Consider the following 16,409-nt stretch of genomic DNA (forward strand, 5'->3'; position numbering starts at 1 on the left):
AAAATAACTTATAACATTCCCAACTTTTGTCGCTTTTATCGGTCTATTATCGCCTAAATATATATTTACCGGTTCTTTCAGGTCGATAGATTTATCGAAATAATTTATATTATTAATTATGTGATCGGTACAACCGCTATCTAATAGCCACACTATTTCGTTCTTACTTATTTCATTCGTCTCACTGCTGTTTGCTGCGCGCGCCGTTGCTATCCATATGCCTGCTCTTGAGTTTCCATGCTCGCCCGTGCCGATTGTTGATTGACGATGAAAGTTTCCACGTCCTCTGCTCGTATTGCCTTTGTTCCCTCTTCCTCTGTTTCGACCACGTGTTGGCCCATGCCAATAGCCGTTACTGCTTCCCGCTTGGACGCCATTTTGACACTCTCTCGCAAAGTGTCCTAATCTTCCACATCTGAAGCATCCTTCCTTTTTTGCAGAAAAGGCATTGGTTTGCCTTTCTCCTCGATTGGATTTATTTTTCTTCTCTGCTATTCCTATTTTATTTTTCACATACGCTACCGTTTGATTCTCTTCTTTCAATGCGTCTATTATGTCCGCTATGTAGCTGTATTCTTCGGGTAACGTATTCAGCATGTAATTCAGCTTTTCCCTCTCACTTACTTGTGCGCCCGCACCTTTTAATTCATTGATTAATTTCTCAAAATCGTTAAAGAAAGATGCTGAATCACTGTAGTTCTCCAGTCTTATGTTTTCCAATCTCCTTCTGCATACGATCTGCAGTGGCGTCGACTCTTTCAAGTACATTTCATCGAACCTTTTTATTATATCATACGCCGTTTTTCCTTCCCTAACATACTCCAATTGTCTGTTCGATATTGCACTATAAATTATATTAATCGCCTTCAAATCCTTTTTGTCCCAGTCTTCATCGTCTCTTTCGTTCTTCATTCTAGTTGTAACAACCTCGCATTCCTTATACTTGAGAAACATCGTGATTCTTTGCTTCCACATTCCATAATCCTCACCATCGAATATAGGTATCATGATTTCCGATCTCTCCATTTTAATTGATTCTTCTTTTTTTTTCTTTTCTTACTCAAGCGTTCCTACGTGCTCGAAGTATATTTTTTCCTCTGAAAGTTTTTTTTTTCTTTACTGAAAACTCACTCGCAAGATAGTAACCACGCACTAAATATCTTGCAAAACTAGTAACCACGCTCTGCTACCATGTTAAGGAAATTCGAGGATTTGGAAATACAAATAATTGACTATATTTCACACACAACAACTATACATCTATATTACACTCTGAAGAACGTCTTGCACGTACGCTTGTCGTCAACCGACTATCCAGAATCTTCTAACGGCAGTCTTTTGTCTCAACTAAGACCTGGACGCCCTCTGACCCTTACACACACACTCTCATGTACAGTGTAAATGTGTCACTTCCCTAACAGAATCTCTCACCTTACGTGCGGAATGTGAAATAATCCCGAATCGACGTGACACTAGACTTGAAAAGTTAATAGAAAAACAATCAGAGCAAATAAATAATTTGCTATCGCTACTAACACTCATCATTGATAAATTAATACGCCCCGACGAAAAATAAAACCAAGACGCATAGCTCTTTGGAACGCCAACGGTCTAGCGCAACACAAATTTGAACTAGAACTCTTCCTAAAACACCAGCAAATCGATGTAATGCTCGTATCGGAAACCCACTTCACCGACAAAAACTATCTGAAAATAAATGGTTACAAATTCTACCATACCCCCACGGTGGCACCGGAATCATAATCAAAACAAGTATTAAGCACTACGAACTTCCATCATCCCAGAAAGACCACCTCCAAGCAACAAACGTAGCAATAGAAGACTACCATGGTACAATCACCACTTCAGCAGTATACTGCCCTCCCAGACACTTCATCGCCAAAGAAGATTTTGATAACTTTCTTGACACTCTGGGCAATAGATTCATAACTGGAGGAGACTATAACGCCAAACTTACCCAATGGGGCAGAGGTCACAGTAAGAGGCAAAAATCTCTTAAACAGCATAATCACCAACAATCTCAACTGCTTCACCACATATGAACCCACACACTGGCCCACTGACACTAACAAAATACCTGACTTACTTGACTTCTTCATAACTAAAAATATCTCGCCAAAATACGTCCAAATCAACTCCTCGGCTGATCTCTCTTCTGACCATTCGCCCGTGATAGCAACAGACAGTTCAACAAGTATCGAGAATACACCCAATGGCTTTATTCATAACCAATTCACCAACTGGAAGCTCTTTAGAGAAGTCTTCAATGACTCAACTTCAGCCTTAATTTCACTAGAAATTAATGAAGATATCGAAGCAGTCACGAAATACTTAAACACGAGCATAATAAACGCTATCCGCTCCTCCACACTTACTAAGACTTCCATCAGCAAACGTGAATATCCCCATTACATATTTTAAAAAATAGCAGAAAAACGTAGACTAAGAAGAGTATGGTAGACCCATAGAACACCGGATGACAAACGCAAACTAAACAACGCAACTAGAAAGCCAATCACAATCATCAAAAATTACAAAAACGACTGTTTTCATAAATATCTTGCCAGTTTGTCCCCCACAGCTGACTCCAACTACTCACTATGGAGGGCTTCCAGGAAACTCACGCGCTCCCCGCAAATAATCCCATCAATCCGCCGTCCGCAAGGTGGATGGGCGTGTAGCCCTATAGGTAAAGCCAACCTGTTTGCTAAATACTTGTCTAAAGTATTTAAACCCCATTCCTCCAAAGCTGCCGCAGACATTACTGAACACCTGCACTCTCCCTTCTAAATGTCTCCTCCTATTGAACCCATCACTTCTGCAGAGATTATAGAATCAATCAGTCGCCCAAACCCCAAGAAAGCAGCGGGGCATGACCTAATAGGCAATAGAGCAATCAATGAACTTCTCATAAAAGGGATTGCACTCGTCACATCGATTTTTAACGCAATTCTTCGCCTTGAATACTTTCCTAAGGCCTGGAAAATTTCACTGATTACTCTCATCCCTAAACTCGGAAAACCAATATATGAAACTAGCTCCTATCGCCCAATTAGTCTTTTACCTATCCTGTTAAAACTATTCGAGAAAATGCTAACGAATAGACTCCTTCCACTCTTAGGGGATTTGAAAATACTCCCAGATCATCAATTCGGTTTTCGGAAACAACAAGTAGTGCAAATCCATTGCATAACACACATTATCAACCAAACCCTTGAAAAGAAAAAATATTGCTCAGCGATATTCCTAAACATTCAACAGGCATTCGACAAAGTATGACACGAAGTACTACTATACAAACTTTAAAAAATCCTACCACACACTTACTACTCCATCTTAAAGTCCTACCTAACCAATAGGCAACTCATGGTTAAATACTTAGACGTCACTTCCACAACGTTCCCAATAGAATCTAGCATACCCCGAGGTAGTGTCCTTGGGCGCCTGCTGTTCTCCATCTACACTGCCGATTTACCAACATCAACAGAGATAACAATAGCAACATTTGCTGACGACACAGCGCTACTAGCTTCCCACGCTGTTACGTCGCATGGAACAGCTGTACTCCAGCCGACGCTACCTGGCAGCCAGCGGCCCTCAATAAACTCAAGGACCCACCATAAACCGTCAACTTTGGCTTCATTGTTTCCACATGTTTGCCAGTCAAACTGTTTGTCTAGAAGTATTTTCAGTTTATTTTCGGGTTCCGGAAAAGTCCTTGAGTTTATTAGGCTCTTAGAAATCACGGAGAAAGCGTGTAGTCACCGAATGGGAATACCGAACACATGTTTATCGAAAAGGACTGGTTTTCCCCAGGAACGAAGTCACCCCCCGATCCACGTTGGTGGGAGACTACCTCATATCCTTTGTCATTAGCATGGGTCATAAACAATCGGCATCGCGGATGGTTACCCTCACTTCCTTGACGAAAAGTGTGAACAACGAATCCGCGTTCTTCGTTCAAAGGGCACACCCACGCCAAGCTTTCCTCCGGAAAAACATAAGAGGGAATAGTCAGTCAAGCAATTCGAGCCTCTCAAGTGGGTCATTACATCAACTCAAGTCAGTCTATCAAGCAGCTCAAGAATCCCCAAGAAGTGAACAAGTCGAATACAGTGAGTCGACAAAATCCATTATCATACAGGACAACATGACTAGAGTCTCAGGTCATACTCATTCGTAGTCATCTTGTATCAAACATTCATTTTGTATTACATCGAGGTTGTTGGATCTTGCAAATATATGTGTCGGAGATGAAAGAACATCGGAGCCTTCCCTTTGGAACTTCAGGAAAATCCCTTAACACCGTAATCTAGATTCTATCATAGGCGTAATTAAACAATTGTCTTCCTTCGATCCGATTGTATTTGTTCGAGATTTGTGATAATGAGCTTGGACTCGAGGCGACAGCCAGTCGCCGAACGTAGCCGCGGTCACGGGATGAACGCCTTGTCTAACAAAAGGCATGGAATAATTCTATAGCTCTCCTTAAAAAGGAAATAGTTGTAACTCGACAGTAAACATTCCAACGGTCTCTGTCCCGTAGCTCGCCACACGCAGACCCTATTCTTCGAGTAAGATGATTGCCAGATGTCGATGCGTCTCCGCAGTACATGTTCAGCTAGCCCGAGGGCCTGTTATAAATCTTAAGATTTAGTCAACTAAAGTCCTTCAAACAGACAAACAGTCTTTGTCCCAACTACGGGAAAATAGGGGAGACCTATTTTTCAACGAGCGGCGTCTCCCAGTAGCAACTTTCCCTCGAGGGCGGCTAGCATCTTTTTCTAACCACCGATATGGAGATTGACCAATTAGCGGCAACGCCAATTTCCCTTACTTTCTGAACGAAGGCTTTTCTCGACGAATCCGATTATCTCGTGCCCTTAGACACACCCCATCATAGTTTTCCTCTGTGGCATCATCGGGACGGGAAAGTCATTCTCTCTCGAGATCTCATCGACGAAAAGAGTAACCCCTCACGACCAGTGAATACTACGCGTCCGACTTAGATTTTGTGAGCACGTTCATCTATCATGCCGTCAACCGCGGATTCGTTATTGAACCTAGGATCATTGACATTAGTTTTTCGAGTATCTAATTACCACGGTTACTTGTCCGGTTCTATGACAATCGTATTTGCACTAGTCAATGTTTTCTCTATTGCATAACGACAACGCGATAATCCAAGCGAAGATTCGTTTCACGCCCCTAACCCTAATTCTAATGTAAACCCGACATGTATAATAACCTGTTAAAAGCAGCGTTATCTACAGTTTAACTACCCTTATTATCTCACAAGGAATAGGGGATCGAACGTTTCGTGGCGTCGAACGTGCGAAACACTCGCAGACCCGATAATTGCTTCATCCACTCTCCGGCGATGTCTCGACTCTATGGAAAAGTGGTTTCATAAATGGGGCTTCAAAATTAATGAAGAAAGATTCTCACATGTAACCTTCACGCTCCGAAAACAAACCTGCCCCCAGGTTATCATCAACAATACAACAATTTCTAGCAAGATACCTGGGCATGACCCTGGACAGGAGACTAATCTGCAAAAACCACATCACAGACAAAACGAAGCAACTAAAGGACAAACTAAAAAAATTCTATTGGCTCACGGGCCGAAGCTCCAAACTAAACACACAGCATAAAATTACCCTCTATAAGACCGTAATAAAACCTGTCTGGACCTACGGAATCCAACTATGGGGAACAGCAAGTAACTCCAACATTGAAATACTTCAACGCTTCGAATCGAAAACGCTAAGATCCATTATAAATGCACCCTGGTATGTCACCAACGAACTAATACATCGCGACCTCAAGGTACCCACAGTCAAAGAGGAAATAGCAAAATATAGCGACAGATATAGCAAAAGAGTCAATAAACGTCGAAACTCCCCAATTACTAGATTACTTGATACGTCGGACCAGATCCGCAGGCTGAAGAAACACTACCCGTTAGACCTAAACACTAGATTTAATTAGATATTTATATTAAGTAATATTTACTTATTTATAATACTTACTTATAAATTATACTTATCTATAGTAAGTATTAACTTATTATAAATAATTAGCCATGTCACTGCGTCACGCCAGAAAAAAATTACTGAAAATTCTCAATACGAGAATTGATTGTAAATTTTAATAAATAAAAAAAGATATTAAATGAACAAAGACGTCGAGAACAAGAAGCTGAAAGACGAAAAGAAAGAGCTCAAAGACAAGCTGTGGCTGAAGCAATGGAAAGCATCAGATGCTTACATCACAGGTAACATTACAAACAATACCAAAGTATTCTTCTGTTACAAAAGCACAAACTATTATTCATTCAATATTTTAGACAAAATATAGCTCCAGCATGGTCGAACCACTTACGATTTGGATAGTGAACCTGACGGCGATGAATCACATGATGAATCGAGACCAAAGCATACAATTCCACATTGGACACAATGTAAGTATTATTTTACTTAATGGGTTAATAAATATTAGAACGCATAGAGCACCCGAATTTTTATCAATTTTAGCGCACATATGTGAAAATCAACTTGCAATGCAACGATACATTCCGGAGAAAGCAGTCTATAAATTCTTTGATAGCAGAAAGTGCACACCAGATTTAACTGAAATGTTTCAAAATATAGATAGGAGTAGTTTACAACGCACGTCCAGTGCAATATGGGAAACACCACCGCGTTATTCCATGATGGAACACGAATAAAAGGTATAATTTATTAAACTGAACGTTGCTGATTTCATATTGTGCCTTAGAGCTGTCATACCTTGCATGTAATATGGAAATGATGTTACATTGTAACTATCATTAAAATATGTATGTGTTCTGAATGTATCAATGAACGTCAGACTACACTTTTTATATTTTAGAATGATCATAAGCATATATTATTTTTATTATTGTTGAGATATGTATAAATTTCTGTGCTGGACTGGGTTAAATGCGTAGTAAAGATGCTTGTATGTGAGTGTCGGTGTGTGCGCGGCGTCTCGAAAACAGATGACTGTAAACTAGTCAGTCGGTTAACAGTCGGGTGTGGAAGAAAGTGCTGAGACGTGTGCAAGTGAGTATCGATGAATATATAAGGAATCGTCCATGAAATAAATATATTACTATTTTAATATGAATCCTCAGTGTAAATTTAGTGTTCTTATAACATTATTTCGGCTTCAAATATCCACAATTCTCAACAATTGTACTAATAAAATTTTACCATCTTTTCTTATTTATATGTGTCTTTTTAAGAATTAATAAATAAAGTAATTAATAAATAATTGTTCTGGTACGACTGAACTTTTTAATGAGAAGTAAATTTTATTAGATTTGACTTATTATCACTATTATGTAATAATTCGCGAGATACCAAACTTTAATGTATCCGGCATTGTGTCCTAAATTTTTTTGAACGGATTTACTCTCCAATCATATTTTCTGGCTTTATCTTTTCTTCCATTTTAAATATTTTGTCGCAATGAAGTATCACGTCACATACAAAAAGTAATCTTACAATAAATAAGTAATGTTGTAGAAATTAAATGCACTCCTTTTTTACCCGTTACAAGAAAATGAGTTTTAGGATCAGTTGCTAATGCTAATGCACAATCACGTATAGAATGCATAACTGTAAAAGCTTGTAGAAATCCATTAGCAGGGTGATGAGACCACAATTGTACATATCCTGAATTAAGAGAAACTAACAATGCTCCAACATCAGGCCTAACCGGCCGAACATTTAAAAATAACGTAGCTCGAACAGCAACAATTCATGCAATATTCAATGCGGATTCTTGCTGTTTAGAAGCCGTAGGATATTGCCTATAAACATTTATCATTATGATTCAGATTTGTTTTAGAAAAGTACAGTTGCAATACCATGGAATACCTCTGTTTCGAAATGAATTCTTTCTTGTTCAGATTTTGTAACTTGTTCAGATTTTTTTATTTTATACGTTATTTCATCTTCGTGGTATCTTATCCTAAATTTATATAACACTGATTAGTCAACATTGTTTATTAGAGCACGTTATTTCGAGAAGTGTAATTTTTATATTATTTCAACATTTCTCATATTATTCTAGATCTTACCTTGACATTGGATCGTTAACTTTATATTTTCGATACGGTTGACCCGTTTCTAATCTCCAAAGTATTATCTCTCCATTAAAAGTTGCCGTAGCATCTGTATCGTTCCCCAATTCTTTTTATATACATATGCGCCAGAAGTTGCAAATTCTACGACTTGACGATTCCAACTACTACATAAGATTCGATTTTCCAGCCAAACTAAACTGGTTGTTTCATTCTACATAATCAAACGAATTTATAGGAAATATATTTGCGAATATTATCAACAGAATTTGACAATTATTAAAAATGTTGTTTTTAATCTTGATATGTAATAGAAGATAACGAAATAGGTAAGTGCGTACCACTGAGTTTCAAGAGCAATGTTCCGCAAACAAGTACCAGTATTAAAATTCCAAACTTTCAATGTACCATCACGAGCGCCTGTTACTAGTAATTGTTCAGATTCATCGAAACAAGCAGCAGCAATTTCAATGTCATGAAATTCACCATATAATAATCTACTGTGTGCGAGCGTTACTAAGAGTAAACGATTTCCAAGCCATGGATCCCAAATTATTATAGAGAATATTTCTTTTTTATATTTACATGGAGGAAATCCGCACGAACGCCAGGCCGCTTCTGGAGAAAGCGGCGTGGTAGTGTCGGACTCCAACCAACTAAAACCTCCTCGAAGACCGTCCCGGCTGCGATCGAGAGAGGCCCGAGAACCGGTGCGAGAAACACACCGCCCCCCGCCCCTCGTGCTCGATACTACCGCTGATGGAGCGGTATATGGCTATGTCACACCGCGCCTCGTCCCCGGAGCCGCCGTGCCAGACAACCCGGTTCCCCTTCCGGACTGCTTGGCGGCCCCGAGGCCCAAGCGCCCAAGCCCGAACCTCACCGGCTTCGCCAACGTCACACGGAGTTCCCAGACGACACTCATCCAAGTACTATCCATGCTCGGCGCTGCTTAACTTTCATGATCTGACGGGAACGAGTGCACTCAGCGCGGCATGGGCGTTGGCATTATACAAGAATCTAATCCTGCCGTAACTACCTAAGTTTTTAAAAGATTTCGTAGAATATTTTCATTTCTGTAGATGTAGAGAATAAAAATTATACAAAGCGTATAAATTACCACATTGTAGAGATGGTTATATAAAACGCGGCTGATAGATTTTCTTTGTGTAAAACCATCAGATATTTCTTTGTTGACTTTAGGATCGCAAAGAATCGCTGCGATCATTGAGCTAGCAATGATCATTTTACGATTCAATGTATTGTACACCACTGTCATTGATGTACGTTCACCAAATTCGCTGTTCACCCAATTGTATGTCTGTATAAAATAACTTGACTTAAATTCTAATTATACATAGATTTTATATTGCTATTTTTAATTAATGCTTTTTTATTTCTTTAGGTGAAATATTACTTGAGAAAAGTATCTTCTAATGAGATATCTTATTATTAAAACCTGAATACAAGATTGAGTTAATACATCCCACACTTCGATACATCTATCTTTCGAAAGAGAGTACACGCGTTTACCAGCATCTTGCACAACTAAGGCACAAATAGGTGCACGATAACCTTGGAATGTACTATTTGCTCTTCTAGTCACGAAAGGATTCCAAACCCGCACTATGCAATCTGGTCTACTGGTTATTAATAACTGACCCTCTAAGTAGATATATTTTTAAAAGGTACGATGTACTTACAACATACATATACGTCAATAAGCGAGGAAAAGTTTATGCTAAAATACCGTCGCAAAAGGTGAAGCAAGATATTCCCATGTTAACTTTGAATTTGTATTGAATCCTTGCTTCTGTAAGATCACTAAATAATAAAGAACAATTACAACATCTACTGCTGAACATGAAAGCTCTTAAACTTCCATAATAGGCTACTTGTTTCACCCAATCCGTATATACATTCTTAAATTCTACAATTATCAATCCTTTCAGTTCATCCTATAATATATGTTACAACGTATTAAGACATGTCTATGTAGGAAGCAGAAGTTTACATAGAATACTGCAGAACCAGTGATATATCTATCTGTCCTAGGACATCTTTTACATGTATATCACGTATGAGAACTTGAAGACGTTTGACCGAGAATTTCTTTCGAAATGCCAAAAATATTTGATGATATCGATTATCGAGTAGACTGTGATTTTTTGTGAATTTTGTTCCCTGCGCATACTTAACATATGCGATGACACAAGTTTCTGAAGATAAATTATTTATCTTGAGAACAGATTCATAGTGAATAAATAAACTACCACATTGAGGTTCTTGTTTAAATGGTTCTTTCTCTATTGGACTAAAAGACATGACTTTGACAGATCCACTCATACCTCCCAGTACAATATACGAGTCCTCTTTGATATTTTTACTGAAATTACTACTACTACTACTGAAATTGCTACTAATTAGCTTACTAATTTACATTCTCTCTTACGTCACGTCGTGATCTTTTGATATCTTCAAATAGAATTCGTGTAAAACGGACACCACCCTCGGTTTTTCTATACTACCTGCCAACCTCCTACCATTCGCCTTGGCCTCAGTCGCTATTACCGTCCGAGGGGGTGCCTGGGGTTCCACCCCTCCGTTCTTCCAGTAGCCAAATGACTGTCGGGTCGGGTCTGGAAAACCACCCGCAATCCCGACGGGGCCTGGAGGCTCCGAAACCCCCTGCGCCGTACTTTTATTTCCTATATTAACCTTATCCATATTACAATAATTATCAGTACGGTGGACATCGCCATAGTCGTCGTCAGCCTAGCCAAAAACCGTCCGAATGTAACCAATCGTAAACCAAAAGAACTCGCCAAGTCGTCAACAAAAGCCATTGATTAAACTGGGTCGTATTTACGAATAAATAAATAAATAAATAAATAAATAAATAAATAAATAAATATTAAATAAATAATACATAACGAGCCAGTAGCACCTAGTTAATAAATAAATGATATAAGTAGGAATGCATATACCTACATACCCCACCTACACCACATCGCACGACTCAAATAAAAACCTCCACGTGCGCAGCACCCTTCGTACTCATTTACTCTCATTCATTTATTCATTCTCCACGGAAGTTCGGCTCGAGTGGCGAAATGAACAAAATAAATAACATAAATACCGACGATATATAAAAATTAGAACTCTGGCCGACCCGACTTTGTTTCTTCCTACTAGGAACTTAAGTCGAGCCGGCCGTACATAGTCAAGTGTGCTGCCCGTAAGGTGGCAACGCCACACATCGACGCGGTAAACCACCTCGCCTGCGCCTCGTTCGGCTCCACGCGCACGTCCTGTCACTATCGTTGCGATAATGGCGTCCATCTATCCGCGTGCGCGTCTCGATATTAAAGAAAATCACGTATTTCTCGTATCTCGCGTTGTCACGCAACGCGAGTGCCACATCACATCCAACGAAGCTTAATAACGATTCTTACACGCCGGTGCGCTCAAATTACTAACTCTACAACGAATACCTTCCCAAAAGCATCCGTGTCTATACGCGTATACGTGATAGAGACCTGGAGTAGATTACTCAGAAACATTCAGTCCAATAGTAAAACGCAGAATTCTAAGAATTCTGCTTGCTCTGTGTACAGAGAATGTGTGGGTTTATGAGCATATCGATGTGGAGTGTGCATATCTCAACAGTCTTCTGGATAAAGATATATACATGGAGCAGCCAGAATTTTTTAAAGTTCCAGAGAAAGACAGGACTCAATATGTGTACAAACTCAAAAGGAACCTATATGGACTGAAGCAAGCCGGTAGAATGTGGTTTAAATACATAAATAGTATTTTGAAAGGAATGAGTCTGAATCCACGTATGAGTGATCCGTGTGTGTATGTGAATGCGTCCAAAGATCTGATTGTAGCTGTGTATGTGGATGACATTCTTATGTTTAGAACGAAGCATAGGATTGAAGTGTTCAAAACTAGAATTAATGAGAAATTAGACGTTAGGATGCTGGGCACAAATACTCAATTTCTATCCATCCACCTGAGTAAGCCAAACAGTACCACTGTCGTATTTGATCAATCCGTACAGATAGGTCAAATGCTGGATGTAGTTTCGACCAATCGCGGGGAGACGCAATCGCGAGGAGAGATGTCAGCGGGAGTCGTAAATTCCCATTACGATTATAGTAGTCGACACCACGAATTGATCGATCCCCTGATTTCCTTTGAGATAATAAAGCTGATTCAGTTTGTATAACACTGTGATTCACAGAATTATATGTTATATATTTCCAACACTTAGATTACACTGTTGAGCAGGTAACAACTTATCGCACGAAGATAAGATAGATATGCACGCTAGAGCAGGGCTCTTATAATTGAATTTAGTGTGTTAGTGGACGTAGCACTATAGTAAACTTAGTAGAGGAGATGGATATTCGACAATACTGAGAACCGACTTAGATAGGTTACGTGAATTACGTACGTAACTTTAGGCGTTAGATTTAAACTGAGTAGTTGACTTGACCCTCCTGATGTCGCAGAAGAAGTTTGACTTGACTCTCCTGAGGTCGTCGGAGCAGTAAGTTACAGTGACGATACTGTGTCGTAGGAAAGCTAGTGATGGGTGTGTCTAGCGCACGGGACCATCGGGTTTGTTCATGACATTTTTGGTCAGGAAAGTGAGGGCAGTATGCATTGCTTCTGATTGGATAAACGGAGGTTGGTGGACTAGGAAGGCTCTTAGCTGCCCTCGATAGAAAGTTGTTATTAGGAAGCATCCCTTCCCTTAGGAAGCATTAGGAAGTTTCCCTTGTCAAGCCGCGGTAGACAATCGTCTTTAGAAAGTGATTTAGAAAAAGACATTTGTTGGTTCTGAAGGACCTTAGCTAGCAAATTACTCGGATTTATGACGGGTCCTTGAGGCTATTGAGGGTACGCCGTAAGGATGAGCGGACATCTGGTGTCCGTCTGGCCCGCGGTGTATGACCTGGTCCAGGTAGAGAGTCGCCCGACGTAACACTGGATCTGTTTGACATTGCTCATGAGGTTGGAGTGTCAACACCGCTAGCTAAGGAATGTGAAGCCGGTTTTGACATTGAGTGTGATGAGCCCTTCGATAATAAGTTGTACGAACAAGCTGTGCGGCATATAATGTATGTCGCAAGTGTGAGTCGTCCTGCTGTCGCGTGTGTAATAGGGAAATTAAGCCAAAGATGCGCAAATCCGACTGTATCCGATTGGAAAGCAGTGAGGCGGATTTTTAAGTACCTGCTAAAAACCAAAGACTTGAAGCTAGTATACCAAAGGATAGGACAACCTTTGAAGGTGTTTTGTGACTCGGACTTTGCGGGCTGTACGGTAGATAGGAAATCTAGGGGCGGGTATGTCTTCATACTTGCTGGTGGTGCAATATATTGGCTGTCCAAGAAACAACCAATTATAGCTCAATCGACGTGCGAAGCGGAGTTTGTGGCGATGCAAGAAGCAGCAAGGGAAACTGTGTGGATTTCCTTACTGCTGAGGGAGTTAGGTCAACTGTCATTCTTGCAAGATTTTTTGTAATAACATCGGGGCTATTTCATGGCCCAAAGATGAAGTAGTTGCTGAAAGTTCTAAGCATGTGCAAGTACGTTATTTTTGTGTTAAGAACTGCGTGTCGAAGGGAATATTAGATTATACATGTCGGAGATGAAAGGAAAACCGGAGCCGTCCCTTTGCAATTTTGGGAAAGTCTCCTAATGCTTTAGCCTAGATGTTATCATAGCTGTAATTAAGCAATTGTTGTCATTTGTAATTGTTCGATATTTGTGATAGCGAAAGTGGGTTCGAGGTGACAACTGGTCGCCGAACGTAGCCGCGGTCACGGGATATACGTTTTGCCTGACGAAGGTGTGGATCGGTTGTATTGTTCTCCCTAGAAATCACATAGAATTGTACTTTGGAGATGTCGATATAATGGGACACACGTTGTATTAGGAATCAAACTCCAGATAGAAACTGCCTAGCAATGGCGTTTGGATCTTTCTCGATGCTTCCAAAGAGTATACAACAAACTCTTGGCAGAAACTGCCTAGCAACGGCGATTGGAACCTTCTCGATGCCTCCAGCGAGCATATAACAAACAAATGCAGTCGTACAGCGAAAAAGATTTTCATCAGATATTCATTCGTGTGATCGCCTTGGAAAGTGATACATCGATCAATTTACCGAGTGTCTCAGGAATCGTATTTTTTTGCGTTTGAAATTATTCTACGCATAGTAAAGAGTTATCCCGTTGACCGTGGATTCGTTTGAACCCAGGAACATTGCTAATAGCGTTAATTAAATTCATTATTCGTTAAATTTATTATTCGTAAAACATATTATTCGTTACTCTTATTATTCGTTAAACTTATTATTCTTTAATCTAATCATTAGTTAAACTTATCGTTTGTTAATCTTATCATTCATTAAACTCAATATTCATAATATTTTGTAAAATCTTGTATATTCACGTAAATATAATCTCTGTTTCGTAAAACGATGGCTAATTCAAACGAAGAATCGTTACGCGCCTTAAATTCCTACGCGCCTAGTCCTAAGGATGTTGCTGACATTCTCACCAAAGGCTTAAATAGAGTTAAGACTCAGTATTTTACCAAAGCTATGGGGCTTGTAGAAACTACGATCAAAGGGGAGTGTCGAGAAAAGTTAAGTTCGCATGATCGCTAGTTACTACAAGCTAAGTTAGTACGACATCTAACGACGCTCTTTTGTCTTAGAAGTCAACCACGTGTTAATTGACTAATTGTATCTTGTGTGTTAAGACGTCTTGTACGAGGCGGAGAAGTATAGAGAGAAAAATCTAATCTGTGTGAATCGATTAATTATCAACCCTAAACCTACATCAATTAACAAAATTGGCAAAAATCAGACACCAAGCAAAAGCAATAATAACAAAAAAGATAATAAGACGTGTTGTACGAGGCGGACAAATATAGAGAGAAAAATCCAATCTGTGTAAATCGATTAATTATCAACCCCAAATCTACATCAATTAACAAAATTAGCAAAAATCAGACACCAAGCAAGAACAATAAATAATATAAACAGATATGATACGAAACAGCCATTGCCACTGTTTCTAATAGAACTTGAACCCAAAGCTAATAACAAAGAAATCTTTGACATTAAAAAGATCATAAACACAATAGTAACAATTGAACCATTTCGTTATAAAAGGACATACCGCAATGCATACGGTGCCAACAATACAGACACACAAAAAACTACTGCAACAGAAACCCGGCGTGTGTCAAATGTGCAGAAAACCACCTAACAACAAACTGCCCATACATAGGAAAGATAAACGAAGTAAAATGCTATAACTGTAATGGAAACCACCCAGCAATAGAGAAAGGAATGTTAATACCAGATCACTAATTTGGGTTCAAAATCAGGCACTCCACGACAGAGGAAATTCACAGACTCATCAACGAAATTTTACTAGCAATAGAGAAGAAACAATACTGTTTAGCTCTCTTTATGGACATTGAGAAAGCATTTGATAAAGTGAACCATGAATACCACTTACAAACAATCATAACACTTCCCGCAACAAATCCACCACTCACTCAAGTCATATTTACGCAACAGAATCTTTGTAGTAAAAATAAAGGATGTATGTTGTGAAATAAGAGCATCAAGGCAGGGGTACCGCAAGGAAGCGTCTTAGGACCAATATTATATACACTATACACGTGCGACATACCAACAACTACCAACAGCAAAATACTCACATTCGCGGACGACACGGCTGTACTAGTTAGGCACACTAATCCAGAAATAACAGTCACATTGCTACAAGAGCACATCACAAAAAATAGAAAAATGACTACAAGATAAACAAATAAAAGCAAACCTCAGTAAATACAACCATATTAAATTTACACTAAGAAAACGGAAACCACCAAATATTCAATTGAATGACGCGCACATAACTCAAACAAAGCAAACTAAATACCTAGGACTTCACTTAGACACACAACTTACATGGAAACAACACATTAAATCAATTATAGATAAAATACGGATATAAAGAAGGGAGATGTACTGGCTAACTAGTCGAAACTCTAAATTCACCATAGGAAATAAATTAAAAATCTACAAAACAATAATAAAATCAATTTGGACGTACGGAGTACCACTATCGGGGAGAGCAACAATGGTCCACATAAATAAATTAGAGTTTATTGCTGAGATATCGCAGATACTGCGAACAATAGTCAACACCCCATGGTATGTCAGAAACGAGGAT

General features: G+C 39.3%; 1 long non-coding RNA gene and 2 pseudogenes across 1 annotated transcript in view; all 3 read right to left on the minus strand.

Moving 5' to 3' along the window:
- Window positions 1-16,409, minus strand: part of LOC143303515 (uncharacterized) — a 59,349-nt gene that overhangs the window by 11,089 nt on the left and 31,851 nt on the right. The gene's annotated exons all lie outside the window — the stretch shown is intronic.
- On the minus strand, window positions 7,364-10,861 carry LOC117162614 (WD repeat-containing protein on Y chromosome-like; annotated as a pseudogene).
- On the minus strand, window positions 9,024-9,141 carry LOC117162617 (5S ribosomal RNA; annotated as a pseudogene).

Source organism: Bombus vancouverensis, chromosome 13 (genome assembly GCF_051014615.1).
Source record: "Bombus vancouverensis nearcticus chromosome 13, iyBomVanc1_principal, whole genome shotgun sequence".
NCBI lineage: Eukaryota > Metazoa > Arthropoda > Insecta > Hymenoptera > Apidae > Bombus > Bombus vancouverensis.